We start from the raw sequence: 16,610 nt of genomic DNA, 5'->3' as shown, positions 1-16,610 counted from the left end.
TAAAGAATTGGCTTTTTGAAAAGTATAATTAAAATGTACACGATGAGCTTTCATAAGAAATAAAAAAAACCATAGAAGTAAATATACAATATCAGAATTGCATATGGAAATAGAAAATTATAAATGTCTAAAATAATATTTTAATCAAATTTGAAAACCTCTATGGGATTGATGAATTTTAGAAAATTTAAATGACTTTCACGGACTCAAAGATATACATAAAATCTCAGTAGACCTACTATTATGAAATAATTGTAAAAGTTATCAAAATCTAAGTACCTAATAAAGATAATGCCCAGAAAATTTCAGTTTAATTACCTAATCTAAAAAGAACAAATTATTCCAACACTATTTAAACTTTTCCATAGACTAGATTAAAAAAGTAAGTTTCCAAGTTTCCAAAACTGTTTTACAAAACCAATGTTACACTAGAGGAATTGAAAGAAAAAAATACTAGATATATTTTCTATAAGATATCATTTTGTTAAACATGAATAAAGAAGATTCATGCATTCAACTTGCATAAAACATTTTTCAAGGCCAAAATACCACCAACCATATCAAAATACAAATGACTGAAGAAAAAATGCAATATAATGCAAATAGGCCATTAATATAACAATAACACTTGCAGAGAAGAAATATAATAGGATCTCATTTATTGGTAAAATCAGGTGATTATAATATATAGGCAAATGTATAGCAAAGACAAGAGTAGTCACAGCAGCACAATTTATAATAACTAATGAGTGTAAATACCCCAATTGTTCATCAATAGTATAATACTAAATACTAGTTGTATATTGTTATACTAGTTGTATATTTTTATACTGTGATAGAACACATAAAATGAAAATGAAATACTGGTAGTTCTAAAAGCATGAATAAACTTCTCAAATATAAGATAAAGTATGATTCTATCCATATAAAGTTAAAAATGAGGCAATAAAAATGTATTGTGTTAGAAGTCAGAATAGGGCTGATGAAGGCAGGGAGAGGGTGATTGGGTTGGTGCCTAAGGGAATTTCTGGATTGCTGGCTATTTCTTATTTATTTGATTTCTCTGGTTGCAAATTTATATGGAACTGAGTACTTACATGTTCACTTTTCTAAACATACATATGTTTTATAGCAATAAAACATACACACAGGGTAAATAATAAATACATCTTCAAGAATACACAAAAAACTGACCGAAGTGAGTTTTCCAAGTAATTTAAATGTAATAGAAAATGGAGGAATATTTTAATTTTATTTGTGTAAACTGATTTTAATCCTAAGCCTGCCCCCTTTATTTATGTGCACACATACATACTCACATTCTTGAAAAAGTCCGAAACAATAGTTTAAAAGAAAAAGGTGCCTTTTTGACTTGTCATTTCTCCAGACCTACCCTTGTATCTATATTTTCATAGAGGAATATATTGGTTTGGGGTATTTCAAGGCATTCATACAGTATCTGTGATATAAAATTTGGTTTCAACAATGTGTACGTTATACAATATGTTTTGGAGATTTTCCTATAGATCTAAAATTCTACCTCATTGTCACTAGGTGTGATGTGAAATGTCATAGCACAGATGTCTCTTTTGCTGACCTAAATTGTTGCTATTACTAGTTATTTCAGTAATCCTCATTTGCCATCTTTTTACTTGATGAGCCACTTACTTTAATTTCTTCAGGATTTAGGACTCTTTGAATTCCTACAGTTCTTGTCATAATTTGCATTCATTTCAATGTTCACATAGGTTGTCTACTTCAAATCTTGGCTTCAGGAATGTTGTCCTGTCTATAGATTACCCTTTTCTCTACCCATCACAAATCCCACGAGGACACCTAGGACTGGGCCATTATACCCAATGTAAACATTAAGCAACAATCAACCATCATGTTTCTTAGCACTTACTCGCTCTAGTATTCCAGTAATTCATCGATCACACCCGAACCTTCAGTCCATGTCCTTTCCTTCTTCCTTCTCCTGCTTAAATTCGTGAAGGGTATGAGCAATAGAGAAAGATCACCAGGGTTTGAGACTTAGCCCGATCATCTACAGGTTTAAGATATTAGCCACACACCCTAACTTTCCTGTGCCTCAATCCCCTCGCCTGTAAAAATGGGGAACAAGCAATGTCTGCCTCACAGGGCTGCTATGAGATTCAAATGAGCGAATAATTGTAAAAAGCTAAGAGTAGTACCGGGCATATTGTAAAGATATCTAAGTTAGTGCTAAATAAAAATCTATTATAATAATTCCCCCCCAAAAAACAAAATTTGACCCCTTTATCTCATGATAGGTATTTTGCAAAATATTAACTCTGGATAAATCTAACTCTGTCCACACCAGTGCAGCTAAGAATGGCCAAAAAAAAAAAAAAAAGCTGAGTAATCTCACTTTTCAGTTCATGATCAGGAAATTTACTGGGCTTTTAGGGTTTTAGACAATCCTACCTTTCTTCTCCATTTACTCTCCCAATCTCTTACATGTCAGTCTCCTGCATTAGCCTCTTTCTTAAAAACACCTACTATCTCATTTTCTCACACTCAGCTGCTGCCTTTTTCCCTTTCCACTGAGAACACAGAATAAACTATATAAGAAATTCTGCCAGCACCCAATTCCCATGTACGTGCATTTGTGCTCATATAATCTGCTTTTGTCCTCTTACAAGGTTGAACTGTCCTTATTTGTAGCTAAGGCTAACCCTTTCTTTTATTCAGTTAGTCCTACCTCCTTGTATCACTTTTATCCTCTGTCCTGGACCATTCTACTCAGTATACAAATACACTTTTATTACCTCCATTTTAAATACCACACCTCCATTTTAAATACCACACATAATAAAACCACTTCCATTCTCAGAAACCAGCCCGTTAGCTCTTTGAAAACACTCAAACTTCCATTCTATCTTAAATTCTTCCAATCAGATTTTTACCCCTCAACATTTACCAAGACCCCCAATATCCTCTGTAATAATACTCAGAATAGTTACTTCCCAAGATATGAGGGTATGCAGGCTACTAACAACATTTGACATTATTGGTCATATCTTGAAATAGTTTATCTGCTTATGGCACACAACCATGTCTTGATTCTCCTATCCACAGGCTACTTTTAAGGTTTTAAAACTTTGTCTTTTTATCCCCATCTCATAAAGCCAGCATCTAAACATTGAACTGACCCAGAGCCCAGGCCTGTTACTGTTTCTCCCTTATATCAGTACAAATTCCCTAGCTGATCTATCTACTCTCACAGCTTTAAAAACTAACTTCCAAATGTATATACCCAGACAAGTCTTCTCCTCTGAAATCAGATCCACATATTTCTAATTCCCACTTACAATTTTCTCTTAGATATATAGTGGACATATTGAAGTTAACGTGTCCAAAACCGATCTCTCAAATAGCTCCATAAACCAGCTCCTCCAGCTGTCTTTTCCCATCTCAGTAAAAGTCAACTAAAACTTTTCAGTTGCTCTGACCAAATTATCTTGCAGTTATCCTTAACTACTTTCCTGACTTTCTCCATATAATCCATTTGGAAATTGTATTTTTTCAACATTCAAAAGTATCCAGATATACCCCCTTTCTACATCCTCAGCATCTCTTTCCTGGCTTTTTGCCCTTGCCCCCTAACTGGTCTGACCACTTTGGCTCTTTCTCCACTTCACGCCGTTTTCAACATAGCAGGAAGAGTGGTTCTATTAAAATATAAGACATCGTTTCACCCGACTGTGAAAGTACCTGCATTAACCATTTATTTCACTCAGGTTAAATGCCTAATTCCTTACAATAGCTCATAAAGTTCTCCATGAGCTGGCCATCTGTGTGACTGCACCTTCTGTTACTCTCCCACGTGCTCACACTGCTCTTCACTTAGCTAAACATATTAGGTACATTTCCATCTCAAGGTCTTTGCTCCCGCTAATAACCTCCCTATATGTGGAATCCTTCACTTCTCCCACAACCCTGCCCAGAAAGCCACAGCCAAACCCTCAATTCCTTCAGGTTACTCAAGGGAATCTCTTCAGTAATACCCCCTTGGTCAATTTCGACTTTCTCTGCCCTGAAAAGTCAATTCTTGTCTGCTTTATTGTTTCTCTTATTATTATATATATGTTACTCATTTTGTAGTTGTATTGTTAGTTTTTCTCACTAGAATATAAGCCAAATGAGTAACATAATGATGACAAATAGAATAATACCTGCCTATAGTAAATGCTTGTGTCAGCAGGGGTCATTGCTGGAAGGACACAGAATGAACAGTGGAATCTAGTAATTCAAGTGAATTATCATTCATAAAAGGGTCAACTGGAGGGGGAAAAACAGTGCTGTAGAGAACGCCATCTCATTGGAGCTGTGGCATAGGTGTTGGAATATAGCCCACCCTCGAGAGGGATTCTGTAAGGAGGGAGCAAAGAGAATGCAGCATTTGATTGCACTCTCCTTTCTCTCTCTGAGAACACACAGGCCCATTTTCAACAAGAAACTCGATGGCAAGATCCATTGCAGGGAAATCTAGAGAGTAAATTGAAGATATATAGCACAGCATACATTAGTAATGGTGAATGAATGCTTCTGTGAATATTGGGTAAATGCCTATGACACAAAATTAACCCTATTTTCCAACAGCTGTAATTAGTAAGCTCAAGGAAATTTATATAGTAATCAACACAGATACTGACAAATGGCATTAAAAAAAAAACAGAGTTCCTACTATCATCTCACCAACAATGTATAAGCTACCAATTTCCCACCAATCATATCATCAAAGATACATTTTGATACTGTATGATAATAGTTCCCAGCTGCTACTATCACAACTGACCTCACAAAATGATTCTATAGAACAGCTATCAAACAATGGTGAAGGGGAACTGGAATATAAACACTCCAGTTTCCTTGCCCCTCAAGTGAGCTACTCTAGGATTTGATCTAAACTATTTCCTAGAAGGCCTCACGGAGTCTGAGGCCCACGTGGCCACAAAGGCAGTGTGCTTATTAATGCAAACTGTGCCCCCTGTTCTTCCATGTCTCACTTGCTCTTTTCCCCCATAGATGGTTTTTCAGGTTCATCCCAGATTGCACTCAAATCTTGGTCTCAAGATATGCTTTGGTGGGAATTCAACATAAGATGTACTCACAATAGGCCAAAAAATAAGCTCCATTTGAAAATACATGCTGTGGGGCCTTGACATTTTGACCAACGTGATGGGTTAACAGCCAAATATGTGTTTCTTCAAGCAAGTGAAATCCATTTTTCCTAACATGACAGTGTGGGCGGGGAAGAGGTTTCCAGGCTCACTTACATAACCTTTGACTTGTTTATATTTACAGAGATGGTAGCATAGGACAATAAATACAGCTTTGCTGTTGCTAGTTCATTGCTATGGAATGAGAATTGGCCTGACAATGTAAAGTCCTGCTTTCTCACTTTCTTTCTACTATGACCTCCCTTTTACATTACAAGACAGCATAATGTGTCTAAAAAAAAAAAAAAAAGTGCCTATGCTCCTTCTAAACTAAACTTAAATTTCTCATAAACCCTTTTAAGGTTATTTGAAACAAAGGAAAATGTTACATTTAAAGTATATTAAACGATTACAATGTGTATATCAACAATCTTGATTTTGAAATGCTTTTCCTTGCAAATCAGTAAGTCAAATGATGTCTACCTTATTTTCTTGGTAAAAGTCCACACTCAGTTTTTTAAAATTATTCTATTATATCATATACTATACGGCTTCTATACATAGAGATAGAACATAGCAAAATATACATTTTCTGTATAATATATAGTATGTCCAAAGTTCTGTGTAGAGATGAATATTATTGCATATAGTGTTGCAAAATTAAACCAATAGCTTAATATCATAAACAAAATTAAATTTATTAATTGAAAAATCATTACATAAATATGATTTAAAGTACCACTGGTTAATTTTGCCAATATAAACATGTTTCCTCTCAAATTACATCTTCCTTTTTCAGTTATTCATATATGCATCTTAACTATTACAGTCATTACTAAATATATTAGGATTTAAAATTGCATTTCTGAGTACAACCTGAGTGTTGTTTTATTAGAATAAAATTAAATGCTGAAATAATGTAATGTCTTATATAGTATGTGGAAATTATCTAGCCTAGTGTTTAACTCCATTCAAGATTGTTTGGGAAATTTAAATTGGACTCTATCATTAATTATATTGAATTTTATCTCTGAAATGATAAAATGATAAAAATTTTTATCTAATCCACCTACAAAAGCAGGTTTTACTTTTTTTTCCTTCAAACCATTGTTTATTAGATCAAAGAGATGATATATCTTTGATTAAAGGTAGAATAGTTCTTTACAGATAACTGGCTTACCTTTTGAAGATTTTTTAAACTCATAAGATAAATTAATAATTAAAGAAGTCTAGATGACAAATATCAATTCTTCACAAAAAGATACTTAAAATATGAACAGCATTAAAAATATATAAGTACAGGAATATGATGTTCAGCTTTCTTAAGTTGAACTTGGCTTTTATTTGTGTGTAATGCAATAATGAAATAAGTTATCTAGACTCTAAAATGTATTATAATCAGGAGGTAAGCAAAAGATGTTTTCTTCATGTAAGTTTCCTAATTTTGGTAGATATTTTCTTTAATACTTTATTTCTCCTAGTTTTTGGAAAGTCAAAGAATGGAATGGGAGGTGTTGAACTTAAAATTATATCTAGAGACATATATGTGTTCAACCCATAACATATATAAACGTATTGATATATTTATATAGTGCATTCTTCCCATGCTTATCCTTAAGTGAATCATGAATCAGGAATTTTTTTAAAAGGACAGTTCATTTCTAAAGGAAAAAGAACAAAGTTCTAATGCTGAGAATTTAGATAATTACCTTCTATATACGCATGATTTGAATTGGATAACAAACTCCTGTCTGGTATCATATAAACAATGCTAGATTATAACACAAATCCATCCAATTGGCACAAAAAGTCCAAAGCAGTTATTTGTACTTTGTGAATTCATTATACTATTCCTCAGTCAACAGCTCCATTTTTTAGAGTAACACCATTATTGTAGACAAAATATATCACTTTATCGTACTCCTAATAATACCTAGTTCAGTAAGTTTCCTTTGAGGTCATAGCGTCTCTAAAACTATATAGTCCTGGCTGAGTAAGCAAACAGCACTGTAACACAGCCGCTCTGTTACAACGGTACCTGTGCATTGTAAAAGCTTAAATTAATTGAGTAGTAGTGATTTTGCTTTAGAAATATGGAGTAAAATCAGATAATTAACAAAGTTGTGGAAGAGAAAATCAGTGAAACTGAGGATTTATGATTCTGCTGGAATGAGAGCTACCAGTTAATTTCCTATTTTGTAGACTCTGGGCCTAATTTTCAGACATTTAAAGACACAGGAGAGTAATAAAGAAAAAGTATTATCTAGATACAGTATGCAATGTGCTCTTGAAAAACATTTACAGAAATAAGAAATTGTGTCAGCATTTTATCCTGTTTGAGGGTATAGACTTTCTAGAAAATCATACACAATGGGTTAGGTGAAAAATAGTGGAAGAAAAGAAATAAAATATGATGGATTTATCTAACCTCTATCAGGAAACGGGTTGAGCAGCTTACATGAAACAAATCTTCCCTGTGTTTCACTTACAAAAGCCATACATATCCATGCAGTAGATTTTGTGGGTGTTCTGAGTGCATAACCTGGTGGCAGTGGGGACTGAGGAGACAAAAGCTAGGCTCTGTGCACCAAAGCATGACAATTGTGGAGTGCCATTCACACTCCAGAGGGCTCCTGTCACATCAAGCTGAGCCACACCTGTTTGTCTAGCTTCTTTTTCTATCCTGTTTGGCTACCATCACTCCTTGGCCCATTTTACCTGAGAGCACTGTTGCAAGAAATCATTTGTTAATACATTAAATGTCCCTTTTTAGACTCTGATTCTAGGGACTCACAGTTAAGACAATCCATGAGATGAAATTAAACGTTAGAAGTACGCATTGTGGAAAGGCTTCCAAAGTCAATCACGATTCACGATTTGAAGGATATTCTTTTTTTTTCTTTTGATATATCATCAAATATTTGGATATTATTTTTTTTCAAAATTAGTTATACTGCTTAGTAAAGGGGTTTTGATGTAGTCCTTTCTAAAAAATAAACAGTTTTTATGTTGGAATAGTCTTAGATTTACAGAAATATTCTGAAGCTAGTACAGAGTTCCCACATACCCATATTCAGTCTCTCCTAAGTAAGATGTTAACTTAATTCTGGCTTTCATTTGATTAGTGTTAGCCTGGCACATCTTTCTAGTTTTGTTTTTTTTTTAATTTTAACCTATCTGAGTCTTTATGTTTAAAGTGGATTTTTGTAGGCAATTGTTTTCTATTTTTTATCCACTTGACAATTTCTGTCTTTTAAGTGGTATATTTATACCATTCACATTTATAGTGTTTGTGATTGATATTTATTCATTGCGGCTGCTCCGGGCTTTTGTTCTCCTCTTTTACTGTCCTCTCTGGGTTTAATTGAGCATTTTATATGATTCCATTTTAATTCCTCTCTTAGTGTGATCAATTATACTTATTTTTATTTACATTTTTAGTTATTGCCCTAGAGTTTACAGTATGTATTTTAACTAGCCTAAGTCCACTTTTCAGTAATTCGGTGTCACTATCACTTCCCATGTAGGGCAAGGAACCCTGGAGAGAGTATTCCCTATTCCTCTCCCTTGTCTTTTGTGACACTGCTGGTACTCATGTCACTTACCCATATGCTGCAATTACTCTGTTTAGTCTCACTATTAATACTTTAACCACTTATCTTTTATATTAATAAAAATGAAAAATTTTAATTCCATTTAATCCTTTCCCAATGGTTTTCCTTTATTTATGTAACTGACTTTCTGACTTACATCATTTTCTTCCTCTCTAAAAAACTTAACATTTCTTGTAAAGAAGTTTTACTGGTAATGATTTTTTTACTCATTTTTATTTTGTGAAAGTCTTTATTCTTCCTTTCTGAAGAATAATTTCACTATATTTTAAGGTTTTTTTTTTCTTTTAACACTTTAAATAACTCCAGTCTTTTATTTCATGGTTTAAGGCAAGAAATCCACTGTGATTCTCATTCCTGTTTTGTAGTTAATATTCCCCATTTCTTTCAAAATTTTATTTTTCTTTCACTTTCTCCCCATGAAAAGCAATATGCCTAGATGAGGTGTTTTTTTGTTTATTTTGTGTGTTTATCCTGCTTTTTGTTCTCTGAGCTTTCTGACTCTGAGGTTTGGTATTTACCATTAATTTTAGAAAGTCCTCAGCTGTTATTTAAAATACTTCCTCTGCTGTGTTCTCTCTTTTGCTCTTGCTGTTTTCTAATTGAGCATATGTTACACCTTTTTGTCCCATGATTCTTGGATATTCTTTTCTGTTTTTGTTTTTTTTTTCCACCCTTTTTCATATCAGTTTGGAAAGTTTCTACTCACTTATCTTCAACCTGATTGATTCTTTCCTCAACCATGTTAAGTTTACTGACCATTAAAGGTATTTGTCATTTCTATTACAGTGTTTTCGATTTCTGGCATTTCCATTTGTCTCTTTCTTAGAATTTTCACCTCTCTACTTTCATTACCATTGCATTCATGCATGTTGAACTACTTTGTCTAATAGAGCACTTAATATATTAATCATAGTTATAGTTATTTTAAATTTCTCCTGATAATTCCAACATCTGAGTCTGCTTCCGATGAATGTTTTGTCTCTTCAGACTATGTTGTCTCTTGACTTTTGTAACCTTATACTTTGTGACCTTACACCATATCTGACTTTCAGTAATAAAGTACATCAGTAATGGCTACTGAGACAAATAGGCCTTTAGGGTGAGGTTGTTACTCTGGCCAAGAGCTGGGCTGTGTTTATTACTTGCTGTAGCTGTAGGTGTCAAGTTTCACATTACCCTACCTTCCTTGTTTTGTTTTGCCTCTTGACTTTGGGGATTCCTAGATATCCCCACCTTAAAAGGAGTCTGTGTCTTGTTGTTTTTCAGCTATAACCCACTGTTATTATTCTGGCGCCCTATTGTTGTGGTAGTAAGGTGTGGTGTGGTGGAAGTGGTCTATAATCGGATTACATCTCTGTCTTTTAATGGGCTCATCTCTTGGGACCATGACCTTCGAAAGTCTTTCTCCCCAGTGGAATAGCTTATTTTTTCTCCTTACCCACTTCCTTCTTCGGGGCTTCAGCATTCCTATGACTTTTGTTGTTGTTGTTGTTGTTAGCTGAGCCATCCTGCCACCTGTTGGCAGCTCAGCGGCAGCTCAGCTCGGGCCGGGACTCAAACCGCTAGTTGCTCAGAGCTCGCATTCTTAGGTGAGCTTTTAACCAACTGAACCACTCACCAGGCCCCTGAAATGTTTCCTAAGCTGAAATGGCTTTTGAAAGTGAAGAAGCAACTACCATTAATTTACATGGAGAAATTTTTGAGTGTTCCCAAACCCCCCAAAAAACGTATCAAACCATGCCAAATACTCTAAATTATGTCCAGTTTTACACTAAGGATAACACCCTTAGGAGCTCTATAATGCTTTTCTGGTATCTTAGGACACATCTTGCTAACAGATTCTTTCTGGTATCTTAGGACACATCTTGCTAACAGATTCTCACAAACACATTTCAAAGCTATGGCAGATTGATGCTGAGTGTTGTTTCCAAGTAAGGAACTTGGTGGTTCCACTCTTGCTGGTCAGCTATTCCTATGTGTCAGAACTGCTACGGATTGTATTGTTACTATTTTGTTTATATCAATAGTATTTTGGGAAGAAGTAGAGATAAATAGTATATATTGTTGTTACTTTGAAACACAAAATCAGCAATTTTTGGAATATAAGGAAATTAGTGTGGAATAAAGATTCGTGTATTCCGCAGTAATATTCATAGAACAAGTTTTGTACAAAACCATTCAGAATCTTCAAGTAAATTGTGAATAGTTATGGAATCTTAAATTATAATGAAGTAGAAATATTGGAAGTTGAGCAAATGAAAATATGATTAAGAATGTAGAATACTTTTGTACATATTAATGTAAATTTGAAAACTGTTTCCTAGGTAAGCCCAACAAAGGGGTTAAGATAAATGTTTACAAGCTTGTTTACTGTTTAACATCATAAACAGCTTAGGAGAATGAAATAAATTAAGCAAATGTATTAGAATATGCAATCTAATAATAGGTAGATGTTGGAACATTTTAAACACACTTAGACATAAAAATTAAGGAAATTATGAAAAAAATTTATATTGAACTTTATATCAAAATATTAAATTGATAGTGTTTTTCCACCAACTTTGAGTGAAAATTAGTTATACAAAAGAAGCAAAGATATTTTATAATTGTTTACTATTTCAAAAACCAAATACAGATTCTAAAAAAATGTGACTAGCCCTAAGGAGCATCCAATTGGAAAAACAAAATAAAGTGCTATAAATAAACTAGACACATACATAAAACATAATTGTAATAATCATAAATACACATATAGTCGCCTGAATGAACATGGATACATGTGGGGGAAAGAGAAAGTCTGCATATGGATTTGACTGTGTTACAGACTGAATTTAAATATCATGACTTCTATTAATTTGTAACCTAACTTTTCATTTCAGAAGAATGCTGTACTCTATAATTGTATTCATAAATTAGGATGGTCTGAAGTTGGAATATAAAATATTTTTGTCATTGTTTAAAAATGTCTGTGTTGTGTTATCTCATTGTTTCCAAGGGTAAGACAGAACAAAACTAACCAAGATAATTATTAGTTATGTTGAAAGACATTCAGAATAATGTATTGATAGTAGAGGGATGGGAAAAAAACAAATTTAAAGAAGGCCATCATTACTAGTGACAAAAGAGAGAAACAGAGCAATAGCTTTGACTACTTATTTGGGGATTTGGTGTGAAAAAAAGAAAGACCCATATCAAACTTTACTATCCCAGGGCCGGCCGAGTGGCGCATTGGTTAAGAGCTGGCATGGGACACCAGAGGGCCCGGGTTCGGATCCCACATATGAACACCAGTGACACTGCCTTCTACAGCTAAGATGATGAAAAACAGCTCAACTTGGAGCTGGGCTGCCATGAATCGCCAGCGATGGCATAGGCTACAGCCCCTGTGGCAGTGGGTTGCCATGGGCTACCGTGTGTAGCCAGCAGCCAGCGTGAGTGGCCAGCAGCCGCAGTGAGCGGCCGTCCAGAAGCCGGCGACTGATCTGCCTCACCCGGGAAGAGTGCAATGATGGTGCCAACTTGGGCCAGTGAAGCAACGTCCTCCACAACTAGACTGAAGAACAAAAGGACAGCAACTTGTCTGTTCCCCTTTCCCCAATTCCCCAGCACTGTTCCCACCCCCCAATTCCCCAATAAAAATCTTTAATTAAAAATTTGGGTCAGTAATTTTTTTTTTTTGTCTTTCTGACTATGAAGCACCCATCTAAGCAGTGAGATAAAGGAGTTCCATTTGGACCGCACATTGTTCATCTACAACCTGTTGGTTCTCATGCACCAGGGCATATACGAGAACATTCTGGAACTTCAGGCTGAGCATGCCAAAAATATTGAAGAGTTTCTGTCTTTGAAAAAATTTGCCTTTAACTTTAAGAAAAAATAGGTTAAATTTAACCTGATATGACACTACTGGCGTCAGGGTTAGATCGATGCTTTCTTAAAATAGTTCTTTGATAATTTAGAATAGTTATTTAGCTGCCCTTTACATTGATTTCAGAAGAGTATATTTTATTGGGTTGTCGGAAAAGCCATGACGTATTTTTTCTATGTTTTTCATTGCAAAAATGCATCATGGCTTGTCTGACAACCCAATAGTAAAAATAGTTGATCTTAATTTGTCTCAGAGATACAACTATAGTATAAAGAGAACTGGGTAGATAAAATCAATATATTTTAGATATAAAAAGCATTCAATTTCATGAAGCGTATTTATGATATTCAAAACTCATGTATCTATTTGAACAAGATCTATTTAATCTACTTACTATCAATAACGTATATGAAGTTTAACATAGCATAAGTACTCTAAGTGCTTAAAAGATTAAATATAATTATTACAATGACTACATGAAATAAATGATAAAATCCCTAGCAGTTGGTTTAAATAATTTTTTAAAACTGATCAGGAATTAGTGATCCATAGATCTTTTTAGGTAAAAGCAAAATAATCTTCTACGCAAGTGAAATAGTTATTGCATCTTTAGCATATGTGTGAGAGTGCTAAGATAGCTTTATTTTCCATGTGTGAACAGAGAAGATTGCATTTTTGTATTCAAGTGATAAGAATTTCATTATAACTTTCAAGACCATTTCATGTTACTTTGATACCATAGATATGTTACTGAAATTAAATGATGGGATAAGCTGAAATATTTAGGAATTACAAATCATAGAAAAAGGAAAGTTCAAGGAAGTGTTAAAAGTGAAATAAATTACTAGGGCAGTGAGTGGATTTCAAACATTTTAAGTAAGTAGATCCTCAAGACATTTGGAAGTTCAAAATCACACAGGGTTTGAACTTTGAAACTGCACATGTATTGATATCTATCCCATTCCTTATGGTATTTTCCATCAGATGTTTATATGAAGTAGATTGCCTATGAGTGAACTTAATCTGGCATTCATAAAAGGCCAGTTCACTATTGTGACAAAGGATTATATGTTGTTGTAATTCACTGAGACGTCTGCCTAAGAACTCAGAAGGAGTAGGCCACTGAGATGGAAAATGCGGTCTGTTGTCTGAGATATGGAATAAGGGATGAGAGTCAAAGAGGATTTGTTTAGTGATACTTATATAAAATTACCTCTTGCATATTAGGTACAGTTAACAACTTTCTAACATAATATTTTGGACAGAAACCCCTATTTGGTACAATTGCTGTTTTTACCTCAAACTTATAAGATGAATATGTTATCAAAAGTCATACGTTGCCATTATGGTTTTAGATGAAGGCCCACTCCTCAGTTTTCTTGACAAGTCAGTGTTTTTTGTTGGGCCAAATACTTTAAGAATAGCTAATGAGAACTGAAGGCAGCAAGATCTGGGCCCTTGTACCCCCACAGAAACATTAAACACAAAACTAGAGGTGGGCCAAAATTTGGGAAATAGTCGAAGGTCTACAGCAACCAAGCAGATGCCTAATCAAGAAAAAGCCACATTCAGACTGACAGATAAGGGGCCAGTAGAGTGGCTCAGTTGGTTAAGAGCTCGCTCAAGAGTTTGAGCTCTGAAAACAGCAGTTCAATTCCTGGCCCAAGCTGAGCACCCGCTGAGCTGCCAACAGGTGGCAGGATGGCTCAGCTTAAACAAACAAACAAACAAAAAAACCTTACAAAATGACAGATAAATTAGTTGCATTTTTACTGGTCCCAGCCCCAGCCCAGTTCAGCAAAGCAAAGTCTGGGGAGGGTGGTGGCCCAGTTGCCATTTCCTCCCTTCAGCTAGAGAGAGCAGAGTGAACCTATTTTCAGTGTTCTAACCTGTGAGGGGCCTGCCTGAGAGATTGGTTTCTGTCTCACCTAATTCAAAACTCAAGGAAATCAACATAGCTGGAATTTCATGCTGAAAAAACCTGTGGGGAACAGGAAGCATTGCTTGGGAAAGTTGCTGGGAGCTACAGACCTGCAATCAATTATGGGTAGAGTAATAAACAGAACATCTAAAGCCCTGAGAAGAAGCATGGGTGAGACTCTTTGGGAAATTAAGATATTTTATTTTATTTTATTTTATTTTTTTCTTTTAGTCAAAGCACAAAGACTGTCTTTGACAAATGAAGAGTGATTACTGGTTGACAAGTGCAGTTGATGGTAACAAAGCACTCACTTTTATTTTTGAACTTTAATCTTCAGACATAGTAAAGGAAATGTCCCAATTTCCCCAAATGTCAGACTCAAAAGAAGAAGGTATAAACATCAGAGTGCCTAATAAATCCCCTCTAAATGCCTGTGAACATGTCCTCAATTTACCCAGTCATCGCTCCCGCTCCCCACCCTTGAGAAAGAGAAGCAACAGGTCTTTCCTCCTCCTGTACCTTTTATCAATGTGAAAAAAGTGTCTCATTGTGGCTCTACGTTTTTAAGGATACAAACGTTCTTCTATTTGTCCTTTCTATCTTTTCTTCTTCCTCTTAGCTTAAAAAGTTGAAATCTAGTGAATATAAAGGATACAGTTTAATCTTTGGATATCTTCTGGAACACAGTGAACCTATCTGACAGCTTTTCCCTGAGAGAGAGAAAGGTAAAAAGATGTCGCATGGGGTGTTTCATGAAAAAGCTCCAAAGTTCTTTGCCACTCTTCCCATTGGGACCCATGTCCTCTCCTCTTGATCTGGGCAGACTTATGACGGCTTCCAGCTAGAGTACAGCGGAAGATTCGACCGAACTTTTCAGCTAGGTCATAAAGAGCTATGCAGTTTCTCTTGGAACACTTGCTCTCAGGAAGTGCCCCCTCTCCGGGAACTTCTCAGAATACCACCACCCTGCTTATGAGGGAGCCCAAGCCACATGGAAAGGCCACATGTAGGCCCCCAGTATACAGTTCCGGCTGAGCCCAGCCTTGGAGTTACCCCACCCCAGGAGCCAGACATATGAATGAAGAAGCTTCCAAATGATTGCAGCCCCCAGGTAGATGCAACTCCAGACATCAAGTAGAGACAAGCCATCATCCTTACTTTGCCATGTCCGCATACCTGACCCAGAAAGGAGTGGAAGATATTTTAAAGTATCTGTGTACATGGGGAACTGAAAAAGGAATACACATAGACCTGAGCTAAGGTGTGGTCAGAAAAGATGTGAGAAGAATTTAATCCTTATACCTGTCTGATCCCAAGGTTGAGAACATGTCCTACAATTAGTGAAATTCTTCCCTGGCACAAAACTGATTTGCAAAGACTGGGAGAAAGAGCTATTCTTATCAAATGCCAATTTTCAATGAAAATCACAAGGCATACATAGGAAAAAAGGTAGAGAGACAGGAATTGTTCCTGAAAAATTCAGAGGGGCATTACTATTGATTTTAAAGAAATAAAGAATTATAAGATAGTATGATAAACATATGTAAACAAATTTAATAACTTAGATAATATGAACAAATCCCTAGAAAACATATAACCTACCCAGATTGAATCATGAATAGAAAATCTTACTAGACCTGTAACTAGTAAAGAGATTAAGTAAACAATCTAAAATGTCACAACAAAGAAAAGCTTAAGACCAGATGCCTTCATGAAAGAATTATACCAAACTTTTAAAAATTAACACTAATACATTTCAAAATTTCCAAATATTCAAGAGGGAGCACTTCTAATTCATTGTATGAGGCCAGCATTACCCTGATACCAAAGCCAGACTAAGACACACAAGAAAACTATAGACTAATATCCTTGATAAATATTCATGTAAGAATGTCCAACAAATATTTGAAAACTATATTAAACAACATATTAAAAGGGTTACACATCATGACCAAGTGGTATTTATTCCTGGAATGCAAAAATTGTTCAACATACTAAAATTAATCAACACAACCTAGAAA

The sequence above is a fragment of the Hipposideros armiger genome, unplaced genomic scaffold (genome assembly GCF_001890085.2).
Source record: "Hipposideros armiger isolate ML-2016 unplaced genomic scaffold, ASM189008v1 scaffold_1544, whole genome shotgun sequence".
In the NCBI taxonomy this organism is placed as follows: domain Eukaryota; kingdom Metazoa; phylum Chordata; class Mammalia; order Chiroptera; family Hipposideridae; genus Hipposideros; species Hipposideros armiger.
Note: the sequence above shows the minus strand (reverse complement) of the source record.